The following is a 23693-nucleotide window of genomic DNA, read 5'->3' on the forward strand; positions in this document are numbered from 1 at the left end:
GGATGCCACTTGTCTCTGTGTCCTCATTTAGACACATGTCCATGCTCTGTGCTTCCTCTGAGATAGCCATCTGTGGTTCCACAATCTTGCCTGCCCTTTTCCCCAGAAACCTATGACATGGTTCATATGAAATCATTCAGATAATTCTCTTTCTGTCTCTAAAAATTTAGATTCTTCTCATCAATGTTTATCCTTCCCTTTCTGACTGAAAATACGTCTCTTTGACCAAGAAGATAAAATTAAAACACTACTATGAAAGATCTAGTTTCCTTCTCTTGTCTGTTAACATGACACACTTTTCCTGAAGAATAGATATTCTTTCTTATGTTTCTTACTCTAAAATTGACTGTGGTTCTACTGGTGTTGTCCTTTGGACTTTGCATGATGTACTCTTTTCTTCCTGATAAACTGTTCTCCCAAACTCTTTGCCTGATTGGGGGTCAGTATCCTTGCATTGCCAGTATCCACTCATTCTTGGTTTTAATCTTCCTGATCCAATCTTCCTGACACTTCCCCTTTCTGCTTAGTTTCTTTCTTCTCCTTCCAGATTATTGTTATATTGTTTTTAAATATGTATTAAAAAGTTGCCAATAACATTGGCAGATAACAGTTATTGAGCATTTATTGTATAATAGGTGACTCACATTCAATCTTTTAATTTCACAATATCCCAGTGGTATTAGTATCATTAAAACCCCTACATTATATAGATGAGGAAATGAGGTTTAATAAGATTCAAATGCTTTCCAAGGTCACAGAGCTGATAAACAGCACAACCAGGAGCTCAAACCCAGATCTAAAAGCCAACATTGATTGGCAAGTTCTTTTTGTATGTGAAAGTTGCCTACCTTGGAACTGAGCTCACAAACTCAAAAAACTCTCAAAGCTATGCAGGAAACGCATACGAATAAAAAGGGCCAGGTGTTTGCATGGCAAATCTGTTGAAATATTCTTTGCTTCCACAAAGACAAATATTTCTATTTTTCTTAATTATTCCACTTTCAGGAGAGATACATAGAAAAAAAATTTCACTACGTATACCAAAGGTAGCAATGTGAGCTTGGTGATAAATGGCAGTGGGTACCCAAGTTAAGAGAATCAACAAGAAGTGGGAGGACCATGGTTTGCCAAAACACACATTTCCTACCCACTTCAGTAGCACTCAGTGTGGATCCCTCACCTTTGGCATCAGCATCACCTGGGAGCTTGTAAGAAGTGCAGAGACACTGACCTACTGAATCAAGAACCCTGTAGGTGGGGCCTGCAACAGCTTCACAAGGCCTCCAGGTGGCTCTAATGCCTGCTCAGGTTTGAGAGCCACTGCTCTCCCTATAATGGACACCTTCACCTCCACTCCCGCTGCCAGCTGCCAGGAGGGGAATATGAATCTCAGGGCATCAGAATCTCCAAGTAAAGGAAGCTGGAAGCATCAATTATTTTCAATCTCCCAAATGTTAACTACTGCTTCAAATGTATTTTTAGTACTGTATAGGCTAAACAAAACATATTTATAGGCAGTTCTGACCTACAGATCACCAGCTAATGACCTCTGAATATAATCTGAATAATAATAAACATTAGCTTTATGTTATTAATAACTATTTACTGCAATGTCAATTAACCGGCCAAATGAATTAAGATCTCCTTTTCACTGAAATAACTTGTTAGGGGAAGGGATCTGCCTACCTTACAGTAGCGATGAATAGAGCTTAAATGTTTTCATCACAGTTTCTTTACCCTGCTAGAAATGACTAAGCTACAACTCATGTTTGAACTATAATTTGAACTACTATAAAATAAAACATTAGCTCTAAGGACTTAAGTGGCAGCCACAAACATTTACAAACTAAAATATATTATAATATATTATGAAACTTTTTTTAATAATGGGATGTGGGGGGGGTGCATGTGCATGTAGGATATGCTAAAGACTTTCAGATCAAATAAATCCAGTTTTACATTTCAATCAGCCTATCGAAGGCCTCTACTCAGTGTTGTATGATATGGAGCTTTAATCATGGACTAAATACCTCTGCAAACCTGCTAATGCAAGGATGCTGGCCCCAGATCAGGCAAGGAGTTTGGGAAAAGAGTTTATCAGGGAAAAAAAGGGTACATCACGCATGAAAGCCCCAACATGGACAGGTTGGCATATTCAAGAAATGGAAGTAAGATTGGTGTGCAGAATTGTTCAATATAAGGCTGCAGGGCCATGTAGACCTCATTAAGGATTTGAGGCCTTATTTTAAGGATAAAGGAAAATCATCAACAGATTCAAATATAGCCATGATTCTCTAAAAGCCGAGTCTTTAAAATTTGGTTGTACTATGGAGATTCCATGGGAAAGAATAAATGTAGAGGAGATTGTTTAGAAAATTATTCCAGGAATCCCAATGGAATATGGTGTTGGGGTGATGATGATAATAAAAATAAAGAGAATTGCCCTAACCGGTTTGGTTCAGTGGATAGAGTGTCAGCCTGCAGACTCAAGGGTCCCAGGTTCGATTCCGGTCAAGGGCATGTACCTTGGTTGCAGGCACATCCCCAGTAGGGAGTGTGCAGGAGGCAGCTGATCGATGTTTCTAACTTTCTATCCCTCTCCCTTCCTCTCTGTAAAAAATCAATAAAATATATTTTTAAAAAATAAAATAAAAAAAATAAAGAGAATTACACAGGTTTAATCAGTTACATGGCTTCAGTAAATGAGAAGGCTCTGGTGCCAAGGGCCAGTACCTGTGCTCCAGCCTGCTCTGACTGCCCATCTCAATGCTCCTCATAGATCATTTCTCTAGGAATCAGGAATTCAGGATCATAAATACCTATCAAAGAAATATTATGGCCCATACAAGTAGAAGGAAATATTAGGTGAGAAATATAGGCTGCACATATTAGCACAATGTCTAGAGCAGGGATCCTCAAACTTTTTAAACAGGGGGCCAGTTCACTGTCCCTCAGAACGTTGGAGGGCTGGACTATAGTTTAAAAAAAAAAAACTATGAACAAATTCCTATGCACACTGCACATATCTTATTTTGAAGTAAAAAAACAAAACGGGAACAAATACAATATTTGTGTTTGCATGTGGCCCACGGGCCATAGTTTGAGGACCCCTGGTCTAGAGGAGCATCTTTTGAAATATAATAATCAACCTATAAGCAACTATAAAGAGGTTTGGTCAATATAGTATACTAGAGGACCATTGCATGAAATTCATGCATGGGTAGGGTCCCTAGGCCTGGCCAGTGATCAGGGCTGATCTGTGGGGTGACTGACGGGGTGATCAGGGGGTGGGCATGGGCCTCACTGACACCTGCGTGGGCTGGCCTAAGGCCCGCAGGCTGGGGATAGCTCTTGTGTTGAGCGTCTGCCCCCTGGTGGTCAGCAATCGTTCAGCTGATTTGCATATTAGGCTTTTATAATATAGGATACTTGTCCCATTAAGTTAACAGATAAAAATGTGGACCAATATTAAGGAAAATACATTTGTATGGTCCTGTATAATTACACATGCTTTCCACTCATGCTTTCCACAGGAGAATTTAGGATTTCAAACCCTTGCACCTGCCCGTCCAGGATGTCTACAAAATTGGTGGCATTGGTACTGTCCCTGTGGAGACTGGTATTCCCAAACCCAGTATAACTAATGGTTCTCTCAACCTGTGGGTCGCAAACAATGAAAATACATCCTGCATATCAGATATTTACATTATGATTCATAACAGTGGCAAAATTACAGTTATGAAGTAGCAACAAAAATAATTTTACGGTGGGGGGTCACCACCACATGAGGAACTGTATTAAAGGGTTGCGGCATTAGGAAGGTTGAGAACCACTGCTAGTCAGTGTTACAACTGAAGTCTGTGGAAATGCATTATAAAACCTGAGTGAAGCTCTTCTTAGGGACAATGTGGGCTTCAGTGTCAATGACACGTCTATCCAAGATGCCCATCCTGCACTGTGGCTGGGGACAGCCAAGATGACCCATGAAGCAGCTGCTTCACAGCTCAGCTGATTATCCTGAACCAGCCAGGCCAAATCAGTGCTGGGTAAGCACCTGTGCTGACTGTTTGCAAGTTTGCTGATTAAACCTGTGAGAAGATTGATCGTCATTCAGGGAAGAAGCTGGAAGATTGCCCCAAATTCTAGAAATCTGTTGATACTGTCATCATTGCTGTGGTTCCTGGCAAGCCCAGATGTGTTGAGAGCTCCTCCTCTGGTTCATTTTGCGGTTCATGATATGAGACAGACGGTTGCTGTGGGTGTCATCAAAGCAGTGGGCAAGAAGGCTCCTGGAGCTGCCCAAGTCACCAAGTCCGCCAGAGGTCTCAGGATCTCAGAAGGCTACATGAATATGGCCACTAATACCTGACACCCAGTCTTAATCAGCATTGGAGGGAAGAGCAGTCTCAGAACTATTGTCTCTATTGGCCATGTATGTTTAATAGTTTTAAAAAATGGTTGCTGATAATGCATTGAAAACCTTCAGAAGGAAGGGAAAATGTTTGTGGACCATTTGTTCTGAGAGAGGGGGAGGGGGGCTTTAAATTATTAGTTTTTAAAATTAATACTTTTTAATGAAAACCACTTGACCAACCATTTGTCACACAATTTTGAGACCCACTAAAACACAATTTATTGAGAGAAACCTGTGTCTTCGTTTGGTCAACACTATACATTCCTATATTACTACTTAGGTAAAATACTTAAGTTAGAGTTGCTTATAATCTATTCCTAGTATTTCATCTGCTAAAACCTCTAAATTTGATAATTCTGGGTTAACATTTCTTTCTGGGTGGGAATTCTGGTTTTTCACCTTGTCTAAGAGGAAGAATTACCTATGTCTTTAAGGACATAGTGAAAAGCTATGGGAGGGGGTCTGTTGGTTGCACTACTTCATAAGTTAGGTCTTACAAGCAAAGAGTATCCTTGTTTATAGGTCAGTTACTTATAATAAGGCCAAATTCCATAACGTTAAAATCCATGTGTTGCACGTATAATTTTGTGTAGTTACATCAATATCGAGTAAATCTGTTGGTATAACCTCGAATTACAGTTTCCCGGTTATTGGAATGTGCATTTTCACATTTGCAAATACTGAAGTAGTTTAAAGAACCTAAAGTGTGAGCCTTAAATATATTGAGGACTGCTCTGATAGACTCCATTGCATCAAGATTCTAGGGGGAAAAACAACAACAAAGATACTGGAAGTTGAAGGAGGTAAAATAGAATTCAAACTCAGAACTTCTAAACCCCTCTCCAGAACTCTTTCCATTAAGCAGATGACTGTAACATTATACTAGTCTAGTGTTTATCATTTTTAATGTCATTTATATCCTTGTTGAGACAGCCAGGGTCATCCTGCCTTTTAAAACTAGACAAGACTATTTGTGGTCACCACCACACTGTTTTTTGTTTTGTTTTGTTTTGTTTTGTGTTAGAAACATCAGTGAGAGAGAAACATTGATCAGCTGCCTCCTGCACACCCCCTACTGGGGATATGCCCGCAACCAAGGTACATGCCCTTGATCAGAATCGAACCTGGGTCCCTTCAGTCTGCAGGCCGATGCTCTATCCACTAAGCCAAACCGGTTAGGGCCACACTGTTAAAACAAACAAACAAAAAAATGCAGACAAAACCTTTGTACAGTAGATTTTACAGACAGTTTCTAGAAATTAAGATGTAGATGGGGTTTGCACTGCTGACCCACAGCAGTTAGAATTGCATTCTAGTCATCCTGTTCTATAAAGTCACGTGGCTGAGTTTCCATGTTGCTCAGCTGTTCTCTCTCCTTTCTTTCCGCTGCCACCACCACCACCACCAATTATTTGTAATCCATTTGTTCTGCCCGCAGGCTTCTGAATCCTATGGTGAGTCTATGTTTATACCCAAATTCTCCAAGGTACTTTCTTTTTTTAAGACCACCTATTCTTGCCAGAACCGGTTTGGCTCAGTGGATAGAGCGTCGGCCTCCGGACTCAAGGGTCCCGGTTTGCGGACTCAAGGGTCCCGGGTTTGATTCCAGTCAAGGGCATGTACCTTGGTTGCGGGCACATCCCCAGTGGGGGGCGTGCAGGAGGCGGCTGATCAATGTTTCTCTCTCATTGATGTTTCTGGCTCTCTATCCCTCTCCCTTCCTCTCTGTAAAAAATCAATAAAATATATTTTTAAAAAAAAAGACCACCTATTCTCAAAGGAAATTCTACTATCAACTATTAAGAAAATAGTAGGATTTTTTTTACTACCCACCAACTATGCCATATGTTCTAAGGCAGTGGTCGGCAAACTGCGGCTGGCGAGCCACATGCGGCTCTTTGGCCCCTTGAGTGTGGCCACAAAGTTTCAATCGCATTGTACGTGCACGCCCGCACATGGTATATTGTGGAAGAGCCACACTCAAGGGGCTGCAGTTTGCCGACCACTGTTCTAAGGAATATACAGGAAGAAAAGCTGCTCTTGAATAGTGGCTAATCTAATAGGGAAATAAATGCATACAACTCAAATTTCTCTCTGTCCTCGCCAGCCTTTGAAAGTAATGAAATCACATGATATTTAATAGTTTAGTCTCTACAACATCCTCCCTGACCCCCAGGACCCCCTGGCCTCGTGTCCTGACAGATATGAGGAAGGCCAATGCAACAGAAATTCAGTCAATGCAACTATGAAAACTATGTAACTTACAATACGAGGGAGAAAAGATTTCTTAGGCTGATGAAAAAGAGATACTAAGATAACCGTAAGTGAAAAAATGGCCCACCTGAGGTTTAAGTCAGCTATTTAGGTTTCTGGGCTTGAGTCACCAGTGTTCAATGTCTGCTTGGCTAATCTATTTTAGTTTTACTCTCCATCACCACCACCTCAAATCTAGGGTTTTCTGGGGTTCCCCTCTCTGACCAAATGGAAAGTATTAACACTCAGAAATCAACTGACATGGAAATCCATTTAACTTCATGTTACTATGTTTCTATTACAAGCAATGAGAAAAACCAATAAAGCCAGTGAAAAAGCAGTTTAGCAAAACAAGTTTACCTAATGTTGCTAACACAGGCCCTTAATCCCTTATTCCCATTTCCAAAATCCAAAACACTCTGGAATTCCAAAGGTGTTTATTCATAAAGTTTCCAGCTATGTCATTTGGTGGCAAAACCTGAACTGCATAGACGTGAGGGTGGTTGTAGTCTTAACCCACTCCACTGCATGGACGGGGTCCTGTGTTTCCTGCAGAAACGTGAAAATCCCTGATGACAGGGTGCTCCTCCGGCTACACCGAGGGAGGTGGGAGCACATGGGATGCAGAAACTACCTTTGCGAAATCTAAGACATTCTGAATCCCAAAGCACACCGGGCCCCAAGGGTTTCAGCTCAGATAAAGGGCTGTCTATCTACACTGGCCTCTGTGAGAGGAACATGAGAGCAAAGCGAGGGGAAGTAACGGCATATGGGGGACGCTAGCGCGGTCCCAGGGCCCCTATTTTAAGAAGGCCTAATCGAAACATGCGGTCTGTCAGCTGGAGAGAATAGCTGCTGCGTAACTCTGTGGGGTACACATGTGGAGCCACGTAGACGTCCCGGTACGTGAGGATTGGGGAAATCCTGACTTGCCTGCTGGAGACCAGCACTCAGCCCCACCTACAATGCCAGCAGAACAATGAGATCACAAACACACGACTGCAAGTTTTCCTAGCTCCTCCCTTTTATTTTAAGAATTATGATCAATTGAATTGTGGGTGTGTTTTTTTCCCAACATTCATTTAATTTTTTTTTTTGGGGGGGGGGAGATTATTTTAAAACAAACAAACAAAAAAAGAGACAGGCAGTAAAGACTTACTACAGTAGTTCTCAAATTTGGCAGCACATAGAATCACTTGGGAAGCTCTTGAAACAACTGATCCCTAAGTCTGTCCCAGACCCACAGGACCTCCTGCAGAGGTTCCAACGTACATGGCATTCATAAGGCGCCCAGGTCATTTTGATGTGTAGACAAGGTTGAGAAATACCGCCTTAAATTTTTTTTTTTTAATTTTGAAAGAGAGAAAAAGAAAAAGACCTTTTCCCTATTTCTATACAAGGAATGAACTAGCTATGATCCAGGAAAGCCCACACAGGGTAGTGAATACACGTTGCAGTTTTTGTTTGAATCACATAGGCTAACCACACAAAGGAAGTTTCATTTCTGCAAAAAACTATCAGTTTCTCTTTCATACTTATTGCCTGCAGTCCTAGACACATGAAGCCATTTGGGACATTGATTTATTTAATCTTCCCCATTGCTGAGGGCAGGGACATACCCTTCATCAGTAGTTTTCAACCTTCTGGTCCTTTAAATACAGTTCCTCATGTTGTGACCCAACCATAAAATTATTTTCGTTGCTACTTCATAACTGTAATGTCACTACTGTTATGAATCGTAATGTAAATATCTGATATGCAGGATGTATTTTCATTGTTCACGACCCACAGGTTGAGAACCTCTGGGGGAATGCCTGCTGAATGTCAAAAGGAAAACCAACTTCCCAGAAATTCTCCGGTGTGTTGGATGGGATGTAGCAGAATCGGTGTCTTGACAGGAGTCAACTTTTCTCTTTCTTCTGCTGGAGTGCCTAGGCCCTAAATTTCACATTCCTTAGATGTGTGTTCAAGCAATTTGGTTCTTTCTTCTTAACCATTTCAAAATGAAGAAAATGTTGCAAGCCACTGTCTCTCTTCACTCCTTTAAAATATGGCCCCGCAAACACTTTGTCTTTGACTGAAACATGTTTATCACCACGAGCGCTGGGTTTCTTGGTGATAGCTGACAATTCATCTGCTGCCTAGGGGATGATCTCCAAATAGGATTCACATCCTTCATGTGTTGTCCCATCAAACATATCTTCCCAGCTACCATTTTCTCTCCCCATTTGGACTCTTTTTCTCCCTTATTCTCAGGTCTCCTTCCTAGAGATGCTGTCTTGATCCCGGATTTAAATTGGTTTCCTTAGTAATGTTTTTCAGAACATCATGTGCTGTTTTTCTGTTCTTAGCACTCATCATAATTTAATTAAATGTTTATCTCTGTGCTTATTAAATATCTAAATATCTAGGTGATAGGATATTTGATGTCAGGAATCAAGTCTGGTTCTTGTTGTTGTTTAGTTTGCTTTGGTGTTTGTTTGTTTTAAGTTTTTGTTGGTTTGGTTTGGTTTGTTTTTTATTTTTGGGTGTTGGTGAGGGAAGGGTCTTTCCTTCTTTATAAAAAATTAAATGCACCCAATCAATGCCTACTTCTAACCCATAGTGGATGATAAGTAAATATCCACTGAATCAATGAATTAAATATCCCCAAAAGTCAAGTAAACTGGGGCCATTGGATATGTTCGCCAGAAAGTCACTGGAGAGTTTATGAAAAGGTTTAAGTAAAAGCAGACATAACTGGAAACCAGAAAGCAGCAGACTGAAGGGCTGGGGCCAAGGAAAAGGAGGCATAGCACATTTACCTTTACGGAGCAGGACCTGCAATCACCATGGTAAAAATGAGAGCATCCAAATGCAAGATTCCAGTCATCGAGTCACACCTAACATGAACATTTATTTCAGAGTTGCGCATACCATCTACAGTATATATATAAAAGCCTAAGCGACCGCAACGCCAGAATGACCGGAACAGCTGGAATGACCGGAACGACCAGTCGCTATGATGCGCACTGACCACCAGGGCAGATGCTCAATGCAGGAACTGCCCCCTGGTGACCAGTGTGCTCCCACAGCCAACCTCCCCTGGTCCCTCCTCGTGGGCCAGTCAACCTCCTTCGGTCCCTCCCCCCATCTGGCAGGCCCTATCCGGCAGTCAGTAGCCAGCATGAAGCCCTGGCCAGCAGCCAGCAGCTGGCAGGAAGACTGCGGCCGACAGTGGAAGGCCCCAATCAGCCCTGATCACCAGCCAGGCCTAAGGACCCACCCATGCACAAATTTCGTGCACCAGGCCTCTAGTATTTATATAATTGTGATGCAGAACAAGTATCTTAATGATGCTTTATTTGCTATGGCAAATGCTTACTTGCAGCTTGTTTTGTTGGCATTTATTTAAATATCAGTAAAATTCTCTCCCACAGATATTAAATTTTATAATCAACTAGAGGCACAATGCACAAATTCATGCACCTTGAAAGGAACTGTGGGCGGTGAGGCTGTGGTAGGCACAGAGGCAGGTCTCAGCCCATCCTCCGGGTCCCTGCCTGTCCCCTTCCACCATGGCCTCCGGTCCCCTGTCTGCTGGCAGCCCCAAACCCACCGCCGCTCCCACATGCTGACAGCACTGGCCCCACTTGCACCCACTGATGATGCAGAACGATTGGGGGCGGCACCAGCAGTGGGTGCAAGTGGGGCTGGCGCTGGCGCCATCAGCACATGAGAGTGGCGGCTGCTGTCCCAATTGCCCCTCAGTAGCAGGGGGAGGTGGAGAAGCCCTCAGGGGCTATCAGGGCTGGCAGCCGCCACTCCCACCCGCTGATGGTGCTGAGCAATCTGGACCGGCACCATGTACCGTCAGCAGGTGCGAGTGGCAGCTCTGGTGCTGGCTGTGGATGTGAGCAGGGATGGCACTGGAAGTGGGTGCAAGTGGCGGCTCTGGCACCAGCAGCAGGTGTGAGCGGGGCCTGCACCGGCAGCAGGTACAAGCGCTGGGCAGGACCGCGGCATGTGGGAGTAAAGAATTTTCAGTAACCACCAGAGGTTTGCCCCAATGACAACGACCGATGCCCTGCCTTGGTCTGGTGGCCCCACTCACCTGCTCCACCATCCCACCGTGGCCAACCCTGCCATGTTTCTTACATGCCCCCTGGTGGTCAGCACATGTCATAGTGACCAGTTGTTCAGTTGTTCGGTTGTTCCGCCGTTCAGTCTATTTACATATTAGCCTTTTACTATATAAGACTAGAGACCTGGTGCACAAAAATTTGTGCATTCGGGGGGGCATCCCTCAGCCTGGCCTGTGCCCTCTTGTAGTCTGGGACACCTCAGGGAATGACCACCTGCTGGCTTAGGCTGGCTCCCCAGGAGATTGGGCCTAAGCTGGCAGTCAGACATCCCTCTGGCAGCCCAGCAGCCCTTGGGGGATGTCCACTTGCCAGTAGGGAGCAGGCCTAGTTGCAGTCGGACATCCTTAGAGCTGCTGAGGAGGCAGAAGAGGCTCCCACCACCACTGCTATATTGGCAGTCGTCAGCCTGGCTTGTGGCTGAGCAGAGTTCCCCCTGTGGGAGCGCACTGATCACCAGGGGGCAGCTCCTGCCTTGAGCGTCTGCCTCCTGGTGGTCAGTGTGTGTCATAGTGACCAGTGATTCCCAGTTGCTCTGCTGTTAGGGTCAATTTGCATATTACCCTTTTATTATATAGGATAGAGGTCTGGTGCATGGGTGGGGGCCGGCTGGTTTTCCCTGAAGGGTGTCCCAGATCAGGGTGGGGTTCCCGCTGAGGTGCCTGGCCAGCCTGGGTGAGGGGCTGAGGGCCGTTTTCAGGCTGGCCACAGCCCCTTCAGGGTGGGGGTCCCCACTGGGGTGCCTGGCCAGCCTGGGCGAGGGGCTGATGGATGTTTGCAGGTTGACCACAGCCCCTTCAGGGTAGGGACCCCGCTGGGGTGCCTGGCCAGCCTGGGCGAGGGGCTGAGGGCCGTTTTCAGACTGGCCAAAGCCCCTTCAGGGTAGGGGCCCCGCTGGGGTGCCTGGCCTCCCTGGGTGAGGGGCTGATGGCTGTTTGCAGGCTGGCTACAGCCCCCCAGCAGGGACCCTCACCCCATGAGAGTGTGGCCATCCTGGGTGAGGGGTTGATGGCTGTTTGCAGGCTGGCCACAGCCCCCAGCCACCCAACTTCCTACTGGAGGCTGGCTGGAAGCAGCTATCTGGGATTTATTTAGCTTCTATCATTGGCTTGGCTTCCTCCATCACCAGGGCAACCAAGCCTCCTGCTTGCTGCAGCTCCGTGGCTGCCAGCCGCCATCTTGATTGGGTTAATTTGCGTATAGTCGCTCTGATTGGCTGGTGGGTGTGGCTTGGGCATAGCAAAGGTATGGTCAATTAGCATCTTTGCCTTTTATTAGTGTAGATCATTCATGAAGCCTTCTTTAATAAACTTTTCCTTCAAATTTTCATATTCTTAGCAGGCTCATTTATGTGCCCTGTGAGATCTAAGAATTGATTTTAGGTGATATATTGACTATGTTCATTCTCCCAAAGCACATTCTTCCTAAGAGTTTGAAAGCATTCATCTGCATTGATCCCAGTTATTGTGCAGTGGAGCCAAGCCACAATAATGCCTCGTTCCTGCCAACCCCATGCCAATTCCTGTCAAGCATTCTCCAGTTCCTCACATCTTTACTCAAATGCAATAAATTTCATCCATACATTCCATGAGTCAGTCGGCCAACACTTGAGCAAATGTCAACTATGAATCACATCTGGGAATCAAATGATATATATCACTATGAAGATGAGTAACACTATGGAGTTTATAGTCCAAGTGGAGAGGCGGATATGAAAGCAAGCAGGAATAGTAAAGAGTTACAGCAGCTATGATGGTGGCAAGTATAATTTATAGAGGAAAAGGTTGGAGTGTGAGGTGATAGGATGGCGAGAAGAGCTTCCTGACTCGAATTGTATCTTAAAAACTGAGTAAAGGGAGGTTGGAGTAGGAGGAGTAATGGAAAGAGAGACCCAGAGGCATGAAACAGCATGGCTTGGGGAACATGTAGCCATTAGGCATCTGGCAGATTATTGGGCATGATGTGAGAAGTGAGGCTGGAGAGGCAAGCTGAGACCAGATCGTGGAGTTTCTTGTGTTCTGTGCTGAGCAATTTGGTAATGTGGTGTCTCAGTAGTATTTTGAGGAGGGTGTGACTTGTTGAGATACATGTATTTGAGAGTTTATTCTAGCAGTTGCCTACAGCTTAAATTAGAAATATTGGGGCTAGATACATTTTATTCATTTATTCAAACATTTTAAAGTACTTTTTAAGTGCCAGATAATGTCCTAAATTCTACAAATACAGCAATGAGCCAAGGGGTCAAGATCTCTGCTCTCACAGCATCCTGGCAGAGACAGATAGATAATAACCAGGCAAGTGACTAGAAAAGCAAGAAAAATAGAAAATAGTGTGAAGTACAGTGCCAAAATGAAAATGAGATGGCATAAGAGAGTCCAATGGCTACTTGTAGCTAAAAAGGACCTCTCTGAGCAAAATCTGAATGACAAGAAAAATCAGTGACTCTATGATTGGGGATAGAGCACTATCATTATCGCACCTAAACATTTAATAGTTCCTTAAGATCATCAGATGTCCACTCAGCATTTAACCTTCCCAATATATTTTCCAGAAGTTTGAATGAAGACTCAGATAAGCTCCATCTACTGCAGTTGATTGTTGTGCTCTCTAAGTCTCTTCCAGTCTATAGATTCCCTTTTCAACTTCCTTTTCCCCCAGCCTCTTTTATGTTGAAATTGAACAATGGGCCAGGAACTATGCTAGATGCTTAATGGATACCTCCCTATTCATTCATCACCAGGACCGCTCAAGTAGATATTATAGTTACCTACATACAAGATCAGGAAATGAAGGCTTAGAAAAATGAATACACTGCAGTGGAAGATCTAGTTTAAGTCTGCAGACCTCCTTGACTCCAAAGGCCATGTTCTTTCTGCCAGCTACAGCCTCCCAAGTCACTGTGTACTTGACCTCCAAAGCCCACGAGGACCTGTGTCTAATTTTGAAATGCTATCCAAGCATCCCAGAAATCTGGGTTTCTATAATAGATGCAGGAAAGAACATCAAACCTTGTAACCACTGAGAAGTTTTGAAATGCTTGGCACCTGTATCATTCCCACAAAAACAACAGCAATTACCTGAACAGCAGCTGGGAGACCATTCCCTCAGCCCTGGCTTCAGGTATCAGCTTTTAGCCTTTCACGGAGGAGAGGGAAAAGAAGAGGTTGCTGTGAGTGATCAGGCAGTGCCACAAGGAGACAGAGATTCAACATGGCAGCACTCATATTTGCATCCTTGTCCTCAAGCTTTGCAGTGTGGCCCCTACTGAACAATAACCCTGAAATAATGGAAGACTCCATTTTTCTTTAAAAAAAAAAAAAAAAAGAATACCTTAAAAACCTTATAACAAAACAAGTCTAAAGCAGTTGCAGTGTCTCAGACAATATTTTGATTAGGGATTGCATTCTTGGTCAAAAAGCCATCTCAGAAAAAAATAAAGACCAGTCCAACAATATATCAAAAAAACAAAAATACAGCTAAAGTTTGCAATTAATTAAAATAATAAAATAATATTCCAAGGCTATAAATGATCATAAATTTGCTTTTTGTATCAATGTTTAAAGCTGTCCCAATTTTCTATAATTGCATGTGGAGCTTACAAACAATATAATCCTACTGAATCTCACCATTATGATTGTTACACTTGTATTCAATCTCCCAGACCTGGCTCTATCATTTGCATGTTACTTTTTTAGATATATGGTAAAAGCTAACTGCATGCCTAATAAAAAGTTGATTATAATTCTGTTTTCATTCAAAGCACATTTAATGAGCCCATCTTGGCTGGCAGGTCCAGTGTTAGATGCTAGATACTAGAGATTTAAGAATTAATAAAACAAGGTCACTGCCATCAAGTGGCTCAGCCATATAGAGAACCCACATGAAAAGGAAGAAAAACAATATAGTGCAGTTAGTGCTGAGTGTACAGGAAAGCTTCACAGAAGACACCATGTATGAACTGATGATTGAAGGATGATGAGGATGGTGATGATGATGATAGTGGTGGTGGTAGCAGCTATCTTTACTGTGCCATCTATAATAATAATAAAAGGGTAATATGCTAATTAGACCAGATGTCCTTCCAGATGAAGCTGGGGCCAGAGCGAAGCCCAGGTCCCAGGTGCCTGCTGGCAGTCGGAGGGAAGCTCAGGTCCCAGGTGCCGGAGGGAAGCCAGTGCCGGCAGCCAGGGGAAGGAAGGCCTACTCTTGCACAAATTTTCATGCATTGGGCCTCTAGTCTATATATATAAAAACCTAATATGCTAAGTGTCCAATGACCGGTCTCTATGACGTGCACTGACCTCCAGGGGGTAGACACTCTGACCAGTAGGTTAGCTTGCTGCTGGGGTCCAACCGATTGAGACTGGGTGAGATGGGCCAGACACACCCTGGAGCCCTCCCACAGTCCCTCCCTGGCCCTGATGGGTCCCCATCAGGACTGGGGGACATGGGCTGAACATTCCCTGGAGCCAACCCCCTGTGGTCCCTCCCCCGCCTCTAAAATATTTCTTCTAATTAATTTCCTTTCAATGTGTACAAATTTGTGCACCAGGACTCTAGTGTTTATATATTCTCATTGCATTCTCACAACAGTCCATCAAGACCAGCTTTACCCACATTTACCAAGGAAATAACTGAGATCTAGGAAGTTAGGAATTCTACCTAATGTTGCACAAGAAGTAAGTAGAATCAAAACCACCTACCAAAACTTCTGGTTAACCCAAAATTTGTGGTTCCAACAATAGCTTTCTATACTAATACTCAGCCTCCCTGCCCAAGGGTTTGTCAGGTGGACTGGTGGAGGGAAGACAGCCCAGGCAAAGGGCTTGTTGTTTATGAAGGCTTTGAAGTAAGGGACAGCAGTCCCATTTACATAAAGTGAGCCTGGGGGAGAGTAGAAAACTATTATAGTTTCTGCTAAAAGCTTTTTGTGTTACAGAGAGATACACTAAACTAGATCTTACGCCTTGCAACCTGACTCAAACTGAGAATCATAGGGAAAAAATAAAGCGGGCCCCAAACACTAACCATACAAAAAAGATAATTCTGGGAAAAGTGTTGGGTAGGAATTGGAGTAGATGATTAACAGAGTTTATTTACAGTGAAGTTGAAAACTAAATATATTAACTTTCTATCTTCTAAACTGCAAGCAACTGTCGTGGGCACTGCCGAGGAGGAGGTGAAGAAAGCATGAAGCCTCCCTCACCAAAGGCGTCGTCTGGAGGAGGAGATTGACACCTCAGCATGTACCAATCAGGTGTGCACTGCCCGCAGACAGCAGCACAGGTGCAGGGCAGGCCTGTACTCATGCCGCAGGTGATTCACGCTGGGGCACAGGGGGTTGCCTCCAGCAGTTCTTTAGCACAATGCAAAAACTGCACTGGGGTTTGAATTTAGAAATTACTGAATTAAAAATTAGATTCATAAGGAGATTGAGTAATCAGAATAACAGCAGACAAAAGCCAGTGGGAGATGATTTTTCTGAATTTAATATACTTTCTCTTTCATTAAGCCTCAGATGACTGCTCTGTGGGGCCTATTGTGCCACAATTATAATATTTCAACTGTATGTCCACTGAGAATCTACCTTTACATGATATGACAGATAATATTGAAAAATACGTTTGCTTTAGAAAAAGAAAAAGAAGAAAAAGAGCATTCAACCTTGAATTATTTAAATATTTTCATTTTTTAAATTTTCTTAAACTAAAAGCTACCTGTCAGGGTCTTGATTTCCAAGTGGAGAACCTAGAGGATGAAATAATTGTTAAAAATATAATATTAATTAAAGCAAATGAATTATCTGACAAAACAAATCAGAAAATGAATCAACATCAAGGGCACAAAAGGCAAATGAGCACAGCAAGGGCAGGCTGCTGGCTGCAGGCTCCAGAGAGTGGTGCTTCAAATGGAAGATAGGCCTCTGTCTCTCCCTGAGAAAGCCTGTGTGCATTTCAGCGGGCAAGAGAGGTGCACATGGAGGGAGGCCAGCTGCAATGGGCCATGAGAAATGGAACCAAATTTTCTCCAGGTCTTCCAATTCAGTGATTGTCCCCTTCTAGCCTCCTCTCCCTGTCTGGGGCCGTGGTAACCGGCACTCCCAGAGTTCATTCTGTAACATCCCAGTATAAAGTGGGGCTGCAGCGATGTAAACATAAGACGATGTGGAGGTTCCTTCCCATAGTGGCTCATAAGAACACGTTACTCTTACAAAGATTTGGCAATGATGATCAGCTATATAAAAGCAGCAATGACAAAAAAAAAAAAAACAAGAGTGGCAAATTAGAGTAAATCCCCATGGTTTGATTCACACGTGTGACTAAGCAGTCCTTCATCCATCCAAACGCATCACTCCAGGAATGTTCTCATCTCATCCTACACCCTCAGTTTTGCCTTGTCTTTGAGTTGGGTGGTTTCCAGTACATGCAAGCATAGTTTCATCTTCATCACCTCATCTTATAAAAAATGTCCTCTCTGGACTCTACTTCCCCCTTCAGCTACTGCCCATTTCTCTGCTCTCCTCTGCAGCACAACTCCTTGAAAGATTTGACTATTCAGGATTCACTGTTTTCTCCTCCAATTATCTGTCACCACATTCTAATCAGACTTTTGCCACCACCCCTGCCCCCACCACCCCAAACTGCCTCTCCAAGGTCATTAATCTCCGTATTGCTGAGTTCAATGGTCAAAGCTCAATCCTCCTCCCACTTGATGCATCAGCGACATTGGATACAGTTGATCACATTCAACTTCTTGGAAACGCTTTCTTCACTTGGCAAGCAGAGCTACACACTGGCTGCCTCCTTTCCTGGCTTATCCTCTTCCCCAAGCCCAGCACTTGGTTCTTGGACCTCTCCTATTTCTCCACGCGGTCTCTTGGGATCTCATGGCTTTAAATACTGTCTATGTGTTGAAGACTGCCAGACTATACTTCCACACTGGACCTCTCCCCTGAAATCTTGGCTCATCCGTCCAACCATCTACTCAGCAATTCCATTTGAGATGCTGTTTAGACAAACAGTATCTCAAAATGAATGTGCTCATGACTGAACTCCTGATCTTCCTGCCATCCTCAAATGTAGATCACTTTCCATCTCAGTCAATACCATCCATCCTTTCACTAGTTCAAACCAAAAATCTCAGAATTAGTGTCCGATTTCCTCAGATGTGTTTCCTTTACCCAAATATAGAGGCCCTAGTAAAATGCCATGGGTTTCTTTGAGGAAGGACCCAGTGCTACAAGCACCATAAACCTTCCTCCTAGCCTCCCCCAAGGAGATGTGCTCATTTACCCGGGTGACTGTGCACTACAGAGCTGTAAATACCCAAAATTTGGGGGGATTACTGAAAACTGGCTCTGAGTTGACACTCATTACTGAGAACCCAAAAATGCCACTGTGGTTTGCCAGACTAAATAAGGACCCCTGTAATTTTGGCCTAAGTCTCTCATAAGCCCAGGGGTCCAGAGACCCATCCTGTGACAAATATCATTAGAAAACTTTAAAAAAATATAAGATATGAACCTTGATTTTATAGTGGCTTATTTTAAGTATTGCTTTCATTGGATACATTTTATGTTTTTGTTTATGCTTGTGTTCAGGGTAGTTGGCCATGTATATGTTTTGATATGGACCCTCAGCTGCAGTTAATCTTAGGAGAAAAGTGTCTGTAGATATTAAGTTTAATTATAAACATTTCAACCAGGTCTTCCAGTCTTGAAAGGTGATGATCTCACCGCAATGTGCCCTGGCCCTTGAGCCAACGTGAGCCCAACAAGAGGCTCCCGGGGCCACTGAGGCAGAGGGCGGCACGGGGGGCCACTGGGGACCTCTCTGAAGCTATGTTCCGTCACTGCTGATGCAGCACAGCCTCAGGTTGGTCCTTCCAACACCGACCTCCAGTGGAGGTTTCTATTCTGGTTCCTGAATAGAAGGCTTTGACCCTCATGCTGCAGCCTCCCCTCCCAATGCTTTACACCAGTCGGATAATGAGGGCTCGGCATCCTGACAGGGGACCTGGAGACTCTCTGTCCTCTCCGCTGCCCACCCCCCAGATTCAGTCCTGGTATTTGGTAAACTTCCATCTCTCTTTAGTTTCAACAAGTATTTTTTGAGCACACTATAAACAAGACCCTGTTCTGGTCTTCTTTGGGGGGACACATTTTTCCAAGATTTCCCTCAGGTCTGGTGAGTGAACCAAAGCTCTAGGACTTTGACTTCTAAAGGCTTCGCATTCAGAGACTGTCTGCAATAGTCCTTAGGCAGTGCTGACCCATGGCCTGGTTTCCATCAGGCTGAGGCAAAAATTAGAGATACGAGCAATAGAGTGATTTTCCAGTGAAGCTAAATCCATTCCATTTAGAATGTTGTTCTTTGTCTTGATACATACTTCCTCTTTTTAGTTTAAAAGTGGCCTTTCTTTTATGAAATAACTAGAGGCCTGTTGCACGAAGAGATGCGTGCAATAGGCCTTCCCTTGCCCTGGCTGCCGGCACCGGTTTTCCTCCGGCACCCGGGACCCAGGCCTGAGCTCCGGACGGAGCCTTCAGTCTTCGCTCCACCACTTCGCCCCATGTATGCAAATTAACCGCCATCTTTGTTGGGTTAATTTGCTTACTCTCCTGATTGGCTGGTGAGTATAGCGGGGGGACGGTTAATTTACATGTTTGTCTATTATTAGGTAAGATAGTAGATGGCAGGGTTGGTTCTTTTCAATGTAATTACTTAAAAAATAAAATGTTGACAAACCTATGGCCCCCAAATAAATTAATGGAGATATGGCTATATGATGTGTTACTCTGTTAATTCAAGTATGTGAGGACCCCCATTCTCTGTGGTTTCCTTTCTGCAGCTCCAGGGATTATCCATGATGAAAGATATAATACAATGCTTCTGCAGTCACCTCCCACTCTTTGCAAATGTATCTTGACCAGCAATGCAATTGGTCTGGTCATTCAAGGAGCAGATTTACTTTGGAGGGATGTGGCTGCATAATACAGAGTCCTGCTCCAGGACAGAGCCTGTCCCCACATTGCCAACTGATGTCATGAGCCTGAATACTTGGTACCCTGCATATTCTACTGGGAAAACTCATCAGAATGTCATTCTAAAAGAAAAATTCTCAGATACACATATAGCAAATGTCACAAAGTGAATCTGTCTTCAAAATTCAAAAGAAAAAAGAGAATGAATATTGGAGGTTTTAATTTTACCAATGTCAACCCAAAAATAGACCAGTATTATCTTCATTTACATTATGCTTCTATCATCCAAAATTTTCAAGTGATTTCTGATGTTGTCATCCCCATTTAGGGATTAAAATTGTAGGCAATGCACTATGAATCCAGGTTGTTTGGAAGTTGGGCTCGTTTGACATGGCACTTCACTTCTTTCCACCACAGTAGATAGTGTGGGGTAAGGAATTTTGGTCTGTCTGACAGCAAAGATCAGAATTGGAATCTTGACTGAAAATTACTTATTAGTTGTGTTACTTTCAGCAAGTTTTAACTTCTCTAAATCTCAGTTTCATCATTTGTAAGATGAATATTGTAAGAACAACAGCTCATGGTTTTCATGTGTCTGGCGTTAACTACTTAAGGAAGCTAGTCCTGTTTTTTAAAAATCGAATTAGACTTCAGATTTTCATTTCAAATTAACTTACATAAGATACTTTTTTTCTGTTTGTATTATTAAAAAAAAAAAAAAGTTGGGAGGAAGAGTCTTAATGTGTTTACAAATAAACCTGGAATGAAAAGGATGTTGTGCTAAATGTTTTGCCTACTCATCATGCCAAATATGCACAGATATGAACCCAAAGTGGTCTCAGCTTTAATTTCACACCACTGTTGCTTTAACCAGTGTCCTTAGCACTGTGCTTCAGTGCTGAGTCATGACTGACTCAGAGGTTTATAAATACTGCTGCTTGAATCACTTGAAGTTTTCTTCAGTGGTCCCTACTTCCTGCTCTAAATTTCTGTTAGACCTGGCCATGCAAAGAGAATGATATGTGGCAAGTTCACTTACCACACTAGTGGGGCTGCTATATCTCTATGATATACATAATACATTTATAAGAAGGAACATTCTAAAAATAAGCTTAATGTATGCTCATTCAATTCACTAAATAACTGATGTAACTTGAAGACTGTAAGCTACAGTCATCAGTTTTCTCTAACAGCTTACTAAATGTCAGAAAGAACTGAAATGTTCTAAACTAAGACACCACTCCTAATTCCTTAAAGATAAATTAGAATGCACACATTTTTATAGAAAAAAATGTGGGTGGGGGTGGAAGAAGAGATTATATGGGTCAAATAAATCGTGACAGAAGTAGACTGTGGTGAGCACACAATGCAATATATAGATAGTGTATTATAAAGTGCACACTTGAAATTTATATAATACTAGTGGCTCAGTGTACAAATTCATGCACCAGTGGGGTCCCTTGGCCTGGCCTGTGGGGATTGGGCTGAAACTGGCTCCCTGACATCCCCCGAGGGGTCCCAGATTGCGAGAGGGTGCAGGCCAGGCCGAGGGTCCCCACCGGTACACGATCAGGGCAGGGGAAGGATGTGGGAGGTTTGCCAGCCAAGGAGGGATTGTGGGAAGGCTCCAGGGCATGTCTGGTCCATCTCACTCAGTCCTAATTGGCCAGACCCCAGCAGCAAGCTAACCTACTGGTCAGAGCATCTGCCCCCTGGTTGTCAGTGCACATAATAGCAAGTGGTTGAGCAGCCTTAGCATATCATTAGCATATTACACTTTGATTGGTTGAACAGCCTACCAGTTGACTGGACACTTATCATATTAGACTTCAATTATATAGGATTATCATCCAATGTTACCCCAATAAATTTGATTTACTTTTTTTATTTAATGCTTTAAAAAGATAATGTAAATCGATAATTCAAAATCTACATGTCATTTGGTAGCAATGGTTGAATAACACTCAAGAAGACAGCTAAAGTGCCAAGTTGAAAGCAGGTGAAATGTGACTGCTGGTACATGAAATCATTTCAGCAAGGGAGTTAGTGAAGGATCAGGGAGTGAGGAATCTTGTATAAAAAAGCCTAGTATGCTAAGTGTCCAACCATTCGTTCGACCATTTGACCAGTCGCTATGACACGCACTGACCACCGGGGGGCAGACACTCCAACCAGTAGGCTAGCTTGCTGCTGGGGTCCAGCAGTCCCTCCCTGGCCAGCCAACCTTCCATGGTCCCTTCCCAGCCCCGATCATGCCTGGCCTGCGCCTTCTCACAACACAGGACCCCTTGGGGGATGTTGGAAAGCTGGTTTTGGCCCAATCCCTACAGGCCAGGCCAAGGGACCCCACCAGTGCACGAATCTGTGCACTGGGCCTCTAGTTATTGATATAATGCACAAGTCAACATTGTTAGGGTCAACTCATCATCTGTGCTAACAATAAACACAATAGCAAAGATAACCCAAAAATATTTTATATTTGCTCTTGTATTATAACATATTATTATTTGCAATAGATTTACCTTCCCACCATATTTAAGATTTGGGTATTCATTCCTGATGGATGGAGGGAGATACCCAGTAGCACCCTCAAGGGCACAGGGAAGTCAGAGAGATAATACTTTTCCAGAGATATTTACAAAATAAATTGTGTCAGTAAGTGAGTAGGAGGTGAGGCCTGGGATGCTAAGAGCATGAAGGGAGGCCAATCACAATACTTGATTGCTCTGCAGGCCATCAGCTTGCCTTCAGGGGGCCCAGGGATAATCAGGGTTGCAAACTCCCTACTGGCTGCATTTACTCCCCTTTCCCTCAGGCAAATACCCACCCTTAGCACTATTGTAGGTAGAGCATGTGAGTGACAGGCCTCAAAAAAGTAGCGCCTCTTCTGAGAGCCAGAGCCAGAGAGTCCTGGGTGAGAGCCTCCTGGGCTTCTTTTGGGCCAGAGAAACCCTGAAGCCAGAAGTCACCGATATATGCTGACACATACTTTGGATGCTTTTTTCTGAAAGCCCTGCAACTACCCTCAAAACTGAATGTACTAGTATTGTAGAACAGAATTATGGCCAATGGTGGCAGCGTCTACACAGAACTCTGCTTCATGGTGTTCTGGGAAAAAAACCTTTCAGCTATTGGCTATTCTAGTCAATAGGATGTATGTGCTTTTGAATACATTGGTAACATTGTCTATTATGTGTTCTGGACCATTAATGGAGCCTGAAATCAAAATTCAGATAGCATTGTCTTTGCAGAAAATCTTAGTCAACATTTTTAGAGTGTCCAAAGATGTGACATTTGTTATTGCAAAAAGCCCAAGTGATCCAAAATCAAATATTTGTAAAAGATTAAATGGTTTGAAAAGAGACAAAATCCTTATCTATATAGCCCATCAGATTTCTTTAATAGTCATAGTTATGTGCCAACAGATCATATTTGGTTAGAAAGTAACAACTTACAGAATTCTACAATTCCAGGTAGGACCTATTCCACATGGCCTAATAAGAGGACATACTTCTGCCCTGACCACTTTGGCTCGGTAGATAGAGCGTCAGCCTGCAGACTGAAGGGTCCCGGGTTCAATTCCGGTCAGGGGCATGTGCCTTGGTTGTGGGCATATCCCCAGTGGGGGGTGTGCAGGAGGCAGCTGATCCATGTTTCTAACTCTCTACCCCTCTCTCTTCCTCTCTGTAAAAACTCAATAAAATATATTTTTAAAAAAAATAAAGGACATACTTCTTTGAGATTTGGCCTCAGAGTGATTTTGAATTTCTACATGACAACCCTAATGGCCACAGATTTCTGATTATTATTCTTTTGATTTAATTATTGTCTCCTATTCAGGAGACTATTATTGCTACTAAAACCATGTATTTACCAAAAAAATAATTACTATTCATTAAAAAAGGAGCACCTACAATTTGGT

The 23693-nt window shown here is 43.3% G+C and overlaps 1 long non-coding RNA gene and 1 pseudogene across 1 annotated transcript in view; both read left to right on the forward strand.

Annotated features, from left to right (window-relative positions):
• LOC132240607 (uncharacterized) overlaps positions 1-23693 on the forward strand; it is a 419797-nt gene that overhangs the window by 51554 nt on the left and 344550 nt on the right. The gene's annotated exons all lie outside the window — the stretch shown is intronic.
• On the forward strand, positions 10512-23593 carry LOC132241645 (mitochondrial inner membrane protease subunit 1-like; annotated as a pseudogene).

Source organism: Myotis daubentonii, chromosome 9, assembly GCF_963259705.1.
Source record: "Myotis daubentonii chromosome 9, mMyoDau2.1, whole genome shotgun sequence".
Taxonomy (NCBI): Eukaryota; Metazoa; Chordata; class Mammalia; order Chiroptera; family Vespertilionidae; genus Myotis; species Myotis daubentonii.